Here is a 13922-nt window from a genome sequence, read left to right on the forward strand (position 1 = left end):
GGACCCGGACATTATGCTTTTCCTTCACCCTAGAAAGCTTTTTTCCCCTTTCTACTTGGCAAAGTTCTTCTGTTACTTTGAAAGGCCAGCACAGATGTTGTCTTTAAAGCAGTGACAGTGCCCTGAGACTTTGGGCTCCCTATAATCACCCTCAGCCTCCCTCTCGAACACAGTATCAGGACAAGGTCACTGGGCACTCTGCCCTAACTCCAGACATCCTGCAAGCCTCAGCCCCTCACGTTTAGGAATGCTGGAATGATCATTGCTTCCAGCTGCCCTTGCCCCACCTTCAGGGGTGACGATATCTTCCTCTCTGTTCCCACAGTCCTTTATATATACCTCCATTACAGCATTCATCACATCATGGTTGCTTGTTTTTTGTAGTTTTTGGTGAGGAAGTTTGGCCCTGAGCTAACATCTGTTGCCAATCTTCCTCTTTTTGCTTGAGGAAGATGAGCTAACATCTGTGTCAATCTTCCTCCAATTTTTGTATGTGGGTTGCCACCACAGCATGGCTTGATGAGCAGTGTGTAGGTCCACGCCTGGGATCTGAATTCATGAACCCCAGGCTGCCAAAGCAGAGCGTGCGAACTTAACCGCTACGCCACCAGGTCGGCCCCTATTGCATCATGTTTTAATTGCCTTTGGCATGTCCATTTTTCTGGACATGCCAGAAAATTTCTTGCCTGGAGAGCAAGAATTAATACTATCGTGGATTTAGCAGAGTACTTAGAGCATAACAGTCCCTCAATAAAATGTGATTGACTGATTCAAAAATTTTATGTGTTCTATTCTTGCATATAGCACTTAATACAGAACTTCACACTTAATTATATTTGTTAAATACAACATATACAAAAGACATAAACAAATTAAAAATAGCCACCATGGCCCCCTAACTTGTTACAAGTTTGCTTCCTCTATACTTGTTTATGATCTTTCAGTTTATATATTTCCATTGTTTCCTATTTTTCAGCAAATGATACCCAGTAATTTAAGCCAAAAATCAATAAATCATCCTTGACTTCTTTATTTCCCTTATTCCCTACAGCCAATCTGTTATCAAAATATATCAAATATATCTCAAATATATCCATTACTTTCCATCACTACTGACCCCATTTTAGTCCTATCCACCATCATCTTTTAGGTGGATACTAAGACACTAGGACACTGAAATAGGCTCCTAATGTGTTTGCCTGTTTCCACTCTTGCCTTTATGATCTAGTCTCCATATAACAGCTAGAGACATCCTTTTGGAAGTCTAATAAGAGTCTATCTTTCTTAAAGTACTTCAGTGACTTTCCACTGCCTTTAAAATAAAACTCAACCTAGCCTCCATGGTCTAATTCTTGGTTCCCAAACCAACCTCATCTCCTACATTTCCCTCTTTCACTCACTATGCCCCAGCCACGCTGACAACTTTGTTCCTCAAAAGCTCGAGCTTGTTCCTGCCTTGGGCCTTTGTACTTGCTCTTCTCTCTGCCTGGGCTGCTCTTCTATCACTAGCTCCTCTCCATCCTTCAGATCTCAGATGAAATGACGCCTCTACTGAGAGCCCTTCCTTAGCCATTCTTTCTAAAGTCTTCTCTACTGAGCTATCACATCACCTTGTTTATTTCCTCCACAGCACTTGTTATCATCTGTAATTATCTTCTCTATTGTTTTTTTTGTAACTATTTGTCCTTTCCCACCTCTCCTCCACATACAATAAAACAAAAGTAGTATGAAGGTAGGACTTCGTCTATTCTTACATATCGACTATTTCTGTAGAGACTAGAAAATATTAGGTGCCCAGTATGGATTTGTTGGGAGAATGGATGAACATATATTTAATGTTTATTGTATGACTTTACATTTATAGTAAACTCTTTGCAGGTGAAGACCATAATAAATAAATAAATAAATAAATAAATACGAATTTGGAGAGAATTTGATATGGCACCTTGGAAAATACCATATGACTACAGATGCAATAAATGTTATTTTAGATTTTGAAAACTCTATCTGGATCATCAAAGTGACTCCAGAGTCTCAGTCTTCATGGTAGAAAATCAAATCAAAGAAACAACAATAAAAACTTCTGACAAATCAGTACATAAGAACAGGAACCTACGAATATATAGCTTTAAATAATATTAATAAGATGTGAGGATTTTGTTCCTGAGAATGCTTTGAAAATCAAAAAATTTTTAATGCGATTTGCAAAGAGCGGGTCTCTGCTGCATTTATCTCCCTGTGTACTCTAAGCACCCATGGATTTTAGTCGTTCTCTTCTTAAGAGGCTCATGATGCCTTAAGAGAATCACATGATCAAGAGAATGGCACTTAGTAATTCACAAGAAGAAAGTCCAACTGAGGTAACGTATCTGAGTTTAGGACCTAAATTAAAGTTTGATACTCAGCTTTCCCAGAAGTAATTTCTTCTCTCATCAGGGAATGTATATGCTGTAAATAAGATTATGTAACTCAAAAGCTAATTGTTTGAGAACACCTAATTGAAAGTAATAGCTAATGAGAGGGTCGCATTAGCGACTTAATGTTAGTGGTCACATCAGAATCCCACACTTATACAAACCTGGTTTCTTTCCTCTTTCATAGATGGCATTAGTGGATAAGTGAATTATTCTGGAATAGTTGCAGCAGCTCATGCATGCTGGACCTGGATCAAAGCACATTAAAGAACATAACAAAGAAAGCTCCACTCCAAACTCACAGATTCTTAGAACTAGGGTATAATTCTGCCTGAACTAAAAGAAACAAAGGGTCTCTGAAAGCATCCAATGAGTATTAAGAGCATTGAGAGAGCACAGAGTCCATTGTTTTAAACTTAATGTTGAGGGAAGCATGGACAAAGAAGAAAGCTAGGAAACAAATCAAAATGTTGTCTTCCCCCACAGTCTCTGCGTTAGACAAATGTGTTCTACACAGGGTTGGATTCAGGTTTAAAAATGAGAAAGTGTTTCCCTCCATCAACAAACCTGGCCTTGGAGAGAGGCATACAAAGCAGATTCACACATCACTGTCTGACAAGATGTTCCCTGATAATTTTAGCACTGCTGAAGAACTTATTGATACACTTTTCCTTCTTAGAAAAGCATCTTAGACTCATGGAAAAAAAAAATTGAGTACCAAAAGCAAATTAGGAATCTGGAACTTCACAAGAAAGTGGTGTCTCAACTAGGACAACTTATAAAAAGGTCAGACAATACGGTGATGCTTATGTACAATTGCCTTATTATCAGCAAATCTCTATCCACATTTTTGAAGATAAAAACTGTTAAATATAAATGAAATATTTGTAATATGTTAACAACAGATTGACCTTATTTAGTTTACACGTTACGGAATAAAATGACAGATGCTACAGCTTTAGGTATATGGATATATAGGGATCTCTCAGCAAAGGCGTTCCTACTCCCTTTACAATGACTGTTGAACAGAAAGTGGAGCCATCAGTGACTGGTTTGGGTGAACTACATCACTCACATGAAGCAGTTTTCATTATTTGTTAAATGTTTACTAGTACATATACTAATGAAAGAATTGATTTAAGTATCCAGTTCTTCTGTGGTTTGGGGTTTTGGCTACCTGAAAAAATATTCCTCTTTCTATAAGAATTTTAAAAATATCTTAATATGGTTGATTTATTCACTAATTCACTCATTTGTTCAACAAATATTTATGAACGGCAACTATGCAGAAGGGCAGAGATACCTATAAAGGATGATTATTATATTGATACTGTATTATTCCTTTCTGTTCAATCTTACAAATTGTATTTTCTTCCCCATAAGGAGGTTAAGTATCATTCTCTCTCTCTCTCTTTCTCTTTGTGGCAAGTAAAAGGTGGACCAGCCCAAACAATTTAAAAGGAAAGAATAATCAACAACAGAACTAAATCTTAATCTACTAGGAAAGTCAAGCTGGGGGAGAAAATTGAAGGGGATCTGTGGTACCTTTAATAAGCAAAAAGGCTAAAACACCAGACACCATATTTAGGGCAATAAAATTATTTCCAGATCTCACTTACTTGTGGGGATAAGACTTCTAATTTATCATTAGATATCTTCAGGACTCTAGGGAAAGTGGGCTTGAGAGTGAGTGCTCTCAATAATGAGGACAGCTAAGTGAGGCCCAGTAAGTTATAGACTTAGACATAAGTTAGTCTTGGACTACTGTTTCATGCGACCTTGAAAGCCACTCCTACTTCCATATTAAAGCTACCAGTGGCGTCCATTACCCCCTTGGCAGTACTCATATAAGAGCCTGAAATTCATAATGTTCAGGAAATTTTGAGGGTATAAGACTGATCTTTCTCTTTCACATCTGAAAAATGATAAGCAAAGTATATTAAATAAATAAATACCTGCCTCTAACTACATCGCAAGGATATTTTTTTTAATCTTTAAATATTCATGTAGGACTGTTATCATCTAGGCAAGGAAGTCGGCACCTTAGACATTTTGAAAAATGTCTAAAAAATTGTATATACTATAAATTCCAGCACTGATTTATGTGACTGTGTAAATTAAAGTGATGTTCAAGTTTGTAGTTTTATACTGAGTTATGACAATATAGCACGGATGAATTTAAGAATGTTTATTATTAAAGTCATTTTATTATCATGAGGCATAACTTGTTAAAATTAAATAAATGTCTTAGTTTGTATTAAAATGTACTCATGATTCTAAATAAAATACTAAAATCTACCAATACTTGATGAAGAAGAATAGTCCATAAACACAACCGCAATAACAAAGCTCTGAGGACAATTAAAAAGCAAACAAGAAAAGCTATCCTACAGATTCCAAGAGGGTTCCTATAACTAAGTATGGGCCCAAAATCTGTCACAAAGTCCTCTATGCTCCCAAATACCAATCCCCAACTGGGGAAAGAATTAGACCTCCATCATGGTTATGAGAGAACATCAAATACTAAGAGAACATCAAATCCCAAAATCTTGGACAAGGATATTCTTTTCTAAAAAATGCAGGAAAATGCAGACCTATATTTTAGTGAAGTGGATGGTTAATAAAAACAGAGTACCTAAGAGAATGTAAAACTAAGTACAGCATGACTATTTAGGTCAGCTATTTTTCTATCTACTTCAGAATTAAAATCAGTAACATGAACACAGTTATTTCATACTAAAGCAGGCCAGCCCCTTCATTGTCAACCAAATTTAAAACCAGCACATAGTATTTACATACACCATTATACAAAATATGATTTTCTCCACCAGTTATGGACTGAATGTTTGTGTCCCCTCAGAATTCATATGTTGAAGACTAATCCCCAATGCAATGGTATTTGAGGTGGGGCCTTTGGAAGGTAATTAGGTCACGAGGATGGAGCCCTCATAAATGGAATTAGTGTCCTTATAAGAAGAGACACGAGAGAGATTATCTCACCCCATGAGAGGATACTGCAAGAAGATGAGAAAATGGCCATCTGCAAACCAGGAAGAGGGCCCTCACCAGACATCAGATCTGCCAGCACCCTATGTTGAACTTCTCAGTCTCCAGAACTGTGTGAAATAAATGTTGAAGCCACTCAGTCTATGGATTTTGTTATAGCAACCCAAACTAAGGCACCACCACACCAATATATTTCAGTAAAACAGGTTAATGTTGAGAAAATAGTTAAGCATCTCTATGTCAAATGAACTGCCACAGACCATACATATAATGCAATCAATAATGGTATAGCATATTTAGATTACATGTGGAGAAGTAGAGGCCAATGCAAACATAGCTAAATATCTAGAATTTAAAGTCACATTTTTTTCTCATGAACATAATAGATTCAATTCTCTTTACTATGCTTGAAGAAGCTTCTATAGGAACACATAAGCATAACCTACTCTAATGTGTAGGCCTTCAGTACTAGGTTGCTTAGCACCTCTCTACTTCACAATCTCAGAGTATATGGCTAGATACTACCTTTATTCATACTTATGTTGAGGAAATGTTTGCTAGCTCCCTCCTATGGGCCAAATACCATTCAAGAGGCTAAGGAATATGGGAGTACAATCAATATGTTTCTCTCCTTGTGCAATTTACATAGCAAGTAGAGGGTGGACATTATACATGTAAAAAATTTTTAAAGATAACTACAGACTGTGATAAATTCTATGAAAGAAAGGAAGAAAGAACTAATATGGTAAATAACGACTTTAAACAGTATGGTCAAGAAAGCTTCTTCTGGATGATAAAGAATGAGAAGAAAGTAGCTTGTAGAGATTCATGGGAAAACTTTCCAAGTAGAAACAACAAGTACAAAGGCCTTAAGGCAAATACTAACTTGATTTTTTTTGAAAAATTGAAAAAAAGGCCAGAATGGCTGAAGAAAAACTCTGCTCTTGATTTGTGCTTTCAGCAATGCTACTTGCCCTCCCATAATAAACAACTAGGAAACTGAACAAAATATACAGAAAAAAAACATGTTTTTAGACATTGAAAAACAGGCAGTGTAAAATTGTGACTCCTAAGAGAGGGGAAATAAACGTGGTGACTTCAACCATTGCCTCAACTTTCTGCTTGAAGTTTACAGGCCATTTTTAGAGGAAGGAAGAACACGAGCTGAGCACAGGGAGGTTGAAGTAGCTGGACTTGGCATAAAAGAGTGCCAGCGAGGAGGGAGCTATACGTAAACAGAGCTGCAGAAATCTGAATAGGGATCTCCTGTGTCCTTGTTTGAATACAAAAGTGCATTACATGCAGGGTAACACTCCATAATGCCAAGCAATAACACTCAGGGAGCTAAACAACTTCCAGAGCTCATGCAGAGCAGGGAGACATTTGAATTCCCACAAGCCGAGTGGAGAGAGCTTGTTGAATAGCTGGGGCACTCAGTAGAACTGTTCAGTAGAGAAGGGCCATGTGTTAGAAATGGGGCTAATAAAGGATCATGCTTTAGAAATAGTCTTAGCATAAAGGCCTTTCTGAATCCACAAAAGGATTAAGTTGCACTGCAGGTAAATTACTACCTGCCAAAACAAGAAAACTGTTAAAGAAAAATAACAAAATCGAGACACTGAAGACATATGAAGAAGCAGCAAACTTCAACCTATAGCCAGAAGTAAAATCAGTCAATAGAAGCAGGCCCATAATTGAAGACATGATAGACTTGGTAATTACAAACTTTAAAACAGCTATTATAAATATGCTTAAGATCTTAAAGAAATATACGAGCATAATAAGGAGAGGAATAAAAGCTATCATTGAACTTCAAGAAATGAAAAACACAATATCTGAAATAAAAATTCAGTATATGGGTAGATTAGTCACTGCAGAAAAAAAGATCAGTGAATTCAAAAACATACCATTAGAAACTATCAAATATGAAGCACAGAGCAATAAAATGTTAAGAATAATTCGCAGAGAATAAAAATAATAGTTTCAATGATCTGTACGACAACATCAAGTGGTCTAAAATACAAGTAATTGGACACATATAAATAGGGGAGTAGAAAAATATCTCAAGAAATTTGCTAAAAATTTTCCAAATTTGATCAAAACTAAAAACATAGATACAACAAGCTCATCAAACTCAAATTAGAATAACACAAGAAACCCACAAGAAGCAGCATCATAATTAAATTGTTGAAATCCAGTAATAAAGACAAAACTTTAAAAGCAAGCAGAGAAAGACTAGACATTGCATAAAGGAGAACAAAGATCAGAATAGCTGCCAATTTTTAACAAGAAACATTGCAAGTAAGAAGATTACGGAGTGATATCTTTAATGTGCTGAGAAAAAATATATCAAGCTAGAATTCTATATCCAGCCAAAATACCTTGCAAAAATGGAAATAAAATAAAGACATTTTTAGACAAACAAAAGCTGAGAGAATTTGAAACTAGCAGACTTGCACTACGATAAATGATAAAGAAAATTATTTGGATTGGAGGAAAATAATGCCAGACAGAAATGGGCTCTACACAAATAAATAAAGAGTGCAAGAAAGGGTAATATGTCAGTGTATAAAAAGCCAGTTTTTCTCATCTTTTAAATTAACAGATAGTTGACTATTTAAAGCAAAAATGTATTGCCAGGTATATTACATGTGTAGAAGTAAAATATATATAAAAAACGCATAAAGTCAACATAGGGAAAATGAAAGTATACTGTTATACGGTCTTATACTATACATGAAGCAGTACGATATTATATGAATGTAGACTGTAATAAGTTAGATACATATTGTAAACCATAGAACAACCACTAAAAGAATGAAAGGTATAGCTAATAAACCGATACTAGAGAAAAAGTGGAATACTAAAAATTACTCAATGAATTCAAAAGCATGTAAGAAAAGAAAGAACATAGAACAGATGAAATAAATATAAAATAAACAGTAAGATAGCAGACTTAAACTTAATCATATCAATAATTACCTTATTAAATAGTCTAAACATACAACTAAAAGGTAGATTGTCAGACTGTATAAAAAAGCAAGACTCAACTATATGCTGACTGCCAGAAAGCCAATTTAAATTAGAGACAGAGACGGGCTAAAAGTAAAAAGTTGGAAAAGAATATGCCATACAGGCACTAAACACAAGAAAGGTGGAGTAGCTATATTAATACAAAGTTATCAGACTATCTAGTAATATCACTTTAGTGATATCATTAGAGATAAAGAATATTTCATAGTGGAAAAAAAGATCAATTCACCAAGAATACATAACAATCCTATATGAGTATGTGACTAATAACAAAGCCTCAAAACACATGAAGCTAAAACTGACAGAACTGAAAGCAGAGAGATATACCCATAGCTACAGGCAGAGATTTCAACTCCCTTCTCAATAATACATAGGCCAAGTATAGAGAAAGTCAGTAAGTATAAAGAAGATTTAAACAACACCATCAATCAACTTTACCTAATTGGCATTTATAGCACAAGACACTCAAAAACTACAGAATACACATTCTCCTCATACACACACAGGACATTCACCAAGATAGACTACATGCTGAGCCATAAAATGTCTCAATAAATTTTAAAAGATTGAGATCATACATAGCATATTCTCTGACTACAACAGAATTAAACTAGAAATTAATGTGAGAAAGATATCTGGATAATCCTAAAATATTTGGCAGTTAAATAAAATACTTATAAATAACCCATGAGTCAAAAAAGAAATCAAAATAAAAATTTAAAAGTATTTTGAACTAAAGTAAACAAAAGCACAATATGCCAAAATTTGTGGGATGGAGCTAAAGTAATGCTTAGAGAGAAATTTATAGCTTTAAATGCTTATGTTAGAAAAGAAGAAAGATTTAAATTTCCACTTAAGAAAGTTAGAAAGCAAGAGCAAATTAACTCTAAAGTATGTAGAAGGAAGAAAATAATAAAAATAAAGGAGGAAATCCATAAAGAAGAAAACAGAAATACCATAGAGAAAATCCATAAAATAGAAGCTGGTTCTTTGGGGAAAAAAGACAGTAAAATTGATAAACCTCTAATTAAACTGATAAAGAGAGAAAACTCAAATCACGATATCAGGAATGAAAATGGAGACATCACTACATATCCTACAAACATTAGAAGAGTAAGGGAACATTATGAATAATCTTATGGTAATAAATACAACAACTTAGATACAATGGGAAAATTCCTTGAAAGATACAAATTACAAAAATGGACACAGAAGTAGGAAGTCTGAATGGATGGATGGTAGTAAATAAAGGAGAGTGTAGTACAAAATGTAGTCAGAAAAGAGGACAGGGATCAGACCACGTAGAGTTTTATAGGACAAGGTCAGGAGTTCAGATTTAATTCTCAGTGTAAAAAGACATGGAGAGATTTTAAAGAGCAGTGGTACAATCTTATTTCAGTTTTTAAATATCACCTCTACTGCAAAAAGAATGAACTCTAGACATACACGATTGAAAGAAAGATGATTGAAGGAGAAGGAAGTTAGGAAATTATTTCAGTACTTCAGACAAGAGGTCATGTGGCTTGAACTAGAGCAACATTTGTGGAGAGGGAAAGAAGTGGACAGATTCAAAATATATCCCCAGTTTGGTCCACATATTACAGAATTAATATATATCTAAAAACATTTCTTACTCAACAAAAATGTCTTCCAGAAAAATTTGCACTAAAGGAAATGTTATTTTCCCTTTGATTTCTAGAGATGTTTGTTCTCTGAGAAAAATTATCCCCATTTATGTAGTAAAATTGCAATCAGGAGTGAAGCAATTAAGATGTGCATTTCTCTGATAAGAAAAAAATTGGAAATACAACAAAACATTAATAATGACTATCTCTAGATTATGGTCTTAATGCCAATTTTGCTCCTTCTTGTATTATGCTTATGATTTTAAAAATATTAGAGTTATTTTTAAAAGACTGAAACAATATTTGGAGTCATATGTTTTTAAATACAGGAGTTAATAATTTCTAAAATACAATAGTAAACTGCTAAAATGTTAACAATAGTGTTTTGTTGCATTTAAGATGAATTACAAAATCATACAATAATAGTTCTAGGGGAATTATCACTTGATTTGCTCTGCCTAGGATATGGTTCCCACTAAAGATGTGATTAACCTTAGTGTTTTAGCATTTGGCTATTTTTTAATCAGCATTAAGCCATCGTAAATTGTGTACATTTTCATAATTTTACCATTACTTGAACTTTTTGGCCTCTGTGCAATAAGACATTTTACCAAAGAAATATCTGTGCAGTTTATTTTAGAATCTTTGAATGAGTTGAGAGCTATCTGGAGGTAAAGACTAAAAGAGCCAGCTATTATTTCCCAATTCTGTAGCACTAAACAGCCAAGGAAAGTCTGCCCCTCTTCTAACACAAATAAGAAATTCACATTAAAAGTCTATAATGTGTACAGTTTTCAGTGAAAACTATAAGACATTATTGAAAGAAGTCAAGGAAGACGTAAGGAAATGGAAAGACAGTCCATGCTCATGGACTGGAAGAATAAACATAGATAAAATGTCCATATTACCTAAAGCAATATACAGATTCAGTGCAATCCCAGTCAGAATCCCAATGACATTCTTCATGGAAATAGAACAAAGAATCCTAAAATTTATGTAGAACAAAAAAGACCCCAGATGGCCCGAGGCCGGCCCAGTGGCACAAGTGGTTAAGTGAGCGTGCTCCGCTGAGGCGGCCCAGGGTTCGCTGGTTCAGATCCCGGGTGCTCACCGACACACCGCTTGGCAAGCCATGCTGTGGCGACGTCCCATATAAAGTGGAGGAAGATGGGCACAGATGTTAGCCCAGGGCCAGTCTTCCTAAGCCAAAAAAGAGGAGAATTGGCAGATGTTAGCACAGGGCTGACCTTCCTCACCAAAAAAAAAAAAAAGACCCCTAATAGCCAAAGCAATCCTGAGAAAAAAGAACAGAGTTAGAGATGTCACGCTCCCTGAATTCAAAATATAATACAAAACTATAGTAACCAAAACAACATGGTACCGGCAGAAAAACAGACACACAGACCAATGGGACAGAATTGAGAGCCCAGAAATAAAGCCATATATCTATGGACAGCTAATCTTCAACAAAGGAGCTGAGAACATACAGTGGAGAAAGGAAAGTCTCTTCAATAAATGGTGTTGGGAAAACTGGAGAGCCATGTGCAAAAGAATGAAAGTAGACCATTATCTTACACCATACACAAAAATTAACTCAAAATGGATTAAAGACTTGAATGTAAAATCTGAAACTATAAAACTCCTAGAAGAAAACATAGGCAGTATGCTCTTTGACATTGGTCTTAGCTGTATCTTTTTGAATACCATGTGTGCTCAGGCAAGGGAAACAAAAGAAAAAATTAACAAATGGGATTACATCAGACTAAAAAGCTTCTGCACAGCAAAGGAAACCATCAATTAAACAAAAAGACAACCCACCAACTGGAAGAAAATATTTACAAATCAGATTTCCAACAAAGGTTAATTTCCAAAATATATAAAGAACTCACACAACTCAACAATAAAAAAGTGAACAACCCTATCAAAAAATGGGCAGAGGATATGAACAAGCATTTTTCCAAAGAAGATATACAGATGGCCAATGGGCACATGAAAATATGTTCAACATTACTAATTATTAGGGAAATTCAAGTTAAAACTAAAATGAGATATCACCTCACACCAGTCAGAATGGCTATAATTAACAAGACAAGAGATAACAAGTGTTAGAAATGACGGGGAGAAAAGGGAAGCTTCATACACTGCTGGTGGGAGTGCAAACTGGAGCAGCCACTATGGAAAGCAGTATGGCAATTTCTCAAAAAATTAAAAATAGAAATACCATATGATCCAGCTATTCCACTACTAGATATTTATCCAAAGAACATGAAACCAATAATTCAAAAAGACATGTGCACCCCTATGTTCACTGCAGTATATTCAAAATAACCAAGACGTGGAAGCAGCTCAAGTGCCCATCAACAGATGAATGGATCAAGAAGATATGGAATACTACTCAGCCATAAAGAAAGATGAAATCGTGCCATTTGTGACAACATAGATGGACTTTGAGGGTATTATGCTAAGCGAAATAAGTCAGACAGACTTATTGAAGACTGAAGACAGAAAAAGACAAACACCATATGATTTCACTCATATGTGGACGATAAACAAGCAAACACATAGATAAAGAGAACGGATTAGTGGTTACCACAGGGGAAGGCAAAGGGGGGAGGGCAAAAGGGGTAAAGGGGCACATATGTATGGTGATGGATAAAAACTAGTCTGTTGACGTGAACACAATGCAGAAACTGAAATATAATAATGTACACCTGAAACGTACACAATGTTATAAGCCAATATAATCTAAATAAAATAATTTTTAAAAAATAACAATTTTAAAACCATAAACAAGTCTATCTGAAGGCAGGCTACCATTCATGAACCTCAACCTCCATAATGGCCCCAGAAGCAAATAATGCCGTTCTGGAAAATTCTGACAGCCTGGGGATTAAACAGTCGACATTTTAGTTCATTTCAACCCAATATTCTTTCTCCTTTTCTTTCAGTTCAAACATGCATGTTCTCAAACTTAGAGTCTAGAATCAACCTGAAATTGAGCCAACCACTAAGAATAAGTTTCATTTCAACTTAAACAAATTCCTATGAAAATGCACAAACTGAAATTAATAAAATTCTTTACCCATATTTTGTGCACGGTAAAAATTTATACTTTTTTAAATCTATGGTTAAAAAATTAATTTTGGAGTGAGGGAGACTGAGGTTTAAATTTTGGCTATACCACTTGCTTACAAACTGTAAATAATCTTAACTAAGTTGTAATAACCCTTACATGCACATTTCTTGTCAGAATCAGCACCATACCTAACACATAATTCAGTTACTATTTTTATTATACTAAGCATCCCAAGAGATATAGATGCTTGTGTACCTGCTTAGCCAAAAATTAAAAATACATAAACCTTTGAAAATGAAAATACATAGACTTTAGATTGATACCAATACTATATCTGAGTTTACAAATATAATCAGCATACATTTTGGTTTTGGAATGATTCTGTTCCCACCATAACCGTCATGCCTTTTCCCCTGACATCCTGTAAGATACTGTGACTGGGCAATTGTTGCAAAGCTAATATGTAATTAAGATTAACTAAATTGTGGTATGATGTTACACACTGGATTAATTTAAAATTCTGCCACTCTGGGAGCCAGATAGACCTGGACTCATCTCGGTTAGCTTCTTATTGGTTGGACAATCTGGGGAAAGTTTTAAAATTTTTCATCTTTTTTTTTCATTATCTGAAGGGTTGTCGTGAAGAAAAAATAATATAATGTATTTGGAGTTTCTAAAATAAAGTGAACAGTCAATAGATGTTAGTGCTCTTCTCCCCACTACCATTTCACCTCCCCCTAGTATAATAGAATAATCATAATTTGGATG

Source organism: Diceros bicornis, chromosome 33, assembly GCF_020826845.1.
Source record: "Diceros bicornis minor isolate mBicDic1 chromosome 33, mDicBic1.mat.cur, whole genome shotgun sequence".
NCBI lineage: Eukaryota > Metazoa > Chordata > Mammalia > Perissodactyla > Rhinocerotidae > Diceros > Diceros bicornis.